The sequence below is a fragment of the Macrobrachium nipponense genome, chromosome 30, assembly GCF_015104395.2.
Source record: "Macrobrachium nipponense isolate FS-2020 chromosome 30, ASM1510439v2, whole genome shotgun sequence".
Classification (NCBI taxonomy): Eukaryota; Metazoa; Arthropoda; class Malacostraca; order Decapoda; family Palaemonidae; genus Macrobrachium; species Macrobrachium nipponense.
In genome coordinates, this window is record NC_087218.1 from 5554286 (window position 1) to 5557207 (window position 2922).

A 2922-nucleotide genomic window follows, 5' to 3' on the forward strand; every position below is an offset into this window, starting at 1 on the left:
TAATATAATAGGTATAATTAGGTTATATCGTCGCATAGTCACTAGAGTATTCGTGTTAATGCATCGTACTGTTTATTTTGGCCACAAACATAAACAGAATCGAAGCATAAATAGCAAAGTGGCTTATATTTTATAATTTTACAACTCAATTTTAGGATTCAGAGACAGAGAGAATGGTAATAATCTGCAGATTTCCCTTATTTGGGCGGAAAATCTGAAATTCTGCAACACACAAAAATATGTAGATTCAGATTAATAACTGCTAGATATGGCACAGTGTAAAGTTAAAACGGTTTTTCAACAGGCCAACTGGGGAGTTAAGTTAATTATCTCTCTCTCTCTCTCTCTCTCTCTCTCTGTCTTTCTCTCTCTCTCTCTCTCTCAGAGAATTTTCTTCTTCAGTTCCCCAAACTGTGTTGCAACGCCAGATCTGTTAGATCAATGAATTAATCAGAGGATTTGGCCAACACTATTTTTTATGTAGAATGAAAAAAAATGTAAACTATAATCTTTCAATGTCAGAAATACGAATCTGAGTTACAAGAGAGCAGCCATTCTTGATGTTTATCACTATGTTGACACGGGGGGGGGGGCGGGGGTAGTATACCGTCCAGTGTACCTTCTGTGGGTGAAATGTAGGCATTACTCAAGTTCTTGTAGCGTCCTTCGGGCTCCTAGCTGCAACATCTTTCATTGCTTTTACTGTACCTCCGTTCATATACTCTTTCTTCCATCTTACTTTCCTTAACCCTCTTCTAACAATTGCTTCACAGTACAAATGTCTTGAGGTTTTCCTCCTTTCGCTGTCAATTATCCTTTCCAGCGCTGAATGACCTCATGGTTCCTAGTGCTTGGCCTTTGCCCTAAACCTTATATTCCATTCCACAAACGATTCTTGATGTTAATCCCTGATTTGAAGAGTTCCATCATTTGATTAAATTTAGGTCGAAATTGTGTTGAACTCTCTCTCTCTCTCTCTTCTTCTCTCTCTCTCTCTGTCGATGTCTGACGTTATCAGTTGTGCACTGTCATCTTCCTGTGTCCATAATTGGTACCTTGTTTTGCTGTCTTCAAATGATCGATGTTTCGAAGCAGCAGAGAAGACTGACTGATTCCATGATCGGGAATTAGACAACCGTAGTAGTGGATGATATCGAATTCACTCGACCTCGGAAGTTATTCCAAAGTCAAGTGAATTCGTTATGAGCTGCTGGTTTTTCATTAACACTTGTCACCATAAATTGAATGGAATGGAATATAAAATTGAGGCCAAAGCCAATCGCTGGGGCCTATGAGGTCATTCGGTACTTAAAGGGAGACGGGGAGTAAAAGGTTTGAAAGGTGTTAAAAGGGCGAAAACCTCAAAGCAGTTGCACTATGAAACAATTGTTAGAGGAGAGTGGAGAGAGAGACAATATGAAAGGAGGTACAGTAAAAGGAATAAAAGGGGTTGCTGGTAGGGTACGGAGGGATGCTGCTATGAGCCTTCAGTAATGCCTACAGTTCACCGCGTGAGATGCACTGACGTCACTATTCCCCCTACGAATAAGATAACTTTTGACTATTGAAAAGAATGCAAAGTGAATGCGCACCAAATCTGTGTTACTGTCGCTTCGAGAGAAATTGCCCGAATCGAATTTGAGGCTCAATTCTCGTGCGCGAAAGAAAAAAAAAAAAAAATCATTTTTCATCTCGGCTCCTCCTCCTCCTCCTCCTCCTCTTACTCCTCCCCCTGCCAATCATCCCTGTCGGGATTTTCCTTACGAGCAACTTTGAAACGACAGATTATTCGTAAAAATTTCGATCACGAGAGAGGAGTTACTTGCTTGCTGGCAAATGTATACATTCCCGCGATCCCCTGACCTTCAGCCTACGTGCACAATCTCTCTCTCTCTCTCTCTCTCTCTCTCTCTCTCTCTCTCTGTTTGTTTTACCGTACCACAATGAAATTTTTCGAGAAATAATATTTACACATCTATACGTATGTATGTATGTATGTGTGTGTGTATTTTCATTTCCTAATATGAGGCCATTATCATTATTCCCCATGGGAAGGGAAGGAAGGCTCCCGAGGAAAACAAGAAAGCTCTCCTCACCGATACATTCATATATAGCTACTACTTGATGGTGAAAGAACCCCCTAAGAGACAACTTCCACACCGTCGGCCTCTTCCTTCGGCTTCACAGACGTTGATGATCTTTGAAATTCCTCCTAAATGTTAATTTTGTCTCCGTGATGGAAGTCAGCAAGATTATATATATATATATATATATATATATATATACTATATATATATATATATATATATATGAGAGAGAGAGAGGAGAGAGAGAGAGAGAGAGAGAGAGAGAGAGAGGAGACTTATGATGACCTTGAACTCGTTTCATTATGGGTTCTGCATCGTAAAATATGCGCTTCATTTTCACGCAGTACGGAATCGTTGTCATTTTACAGAACTATTCTAACCCACAAACACATCATTACAACTATATGTTCTCCTTCAGAAAATTCCGAATCCGTAGGAAGAGATTTGCATATCTCTCCCTTTGGGTAGAGATTGTCGCCAGAAGAGCTGACAAGGTCTGACAGAAGACATTCTTGGGGCAAATGAGCGGACGATTAAATTTATTTGCTCTAATCAATCTTTTAACAGAAACTCTGATAAGGTCATTTAAATGGTGGCTATTCAATTTTTATGGTGTCATTTGGTTTTCCTTCCAATATTTCCTTTGCTAATTCATTGAGCTGCTGTGGCAGATTTCCTGAGAACTTTTGAGCGGACTTTGAACTTTGGAGTTAAGCTGGCTACACACGATCAAGTAAACTTGACAAGTATGCTTGATCAAGTGACTTGTTCAAGCAAACTGGACCGTCTGTATGGTGAGACTGATCAAGTATTAGACTTGACAAGTCGCTTGAGG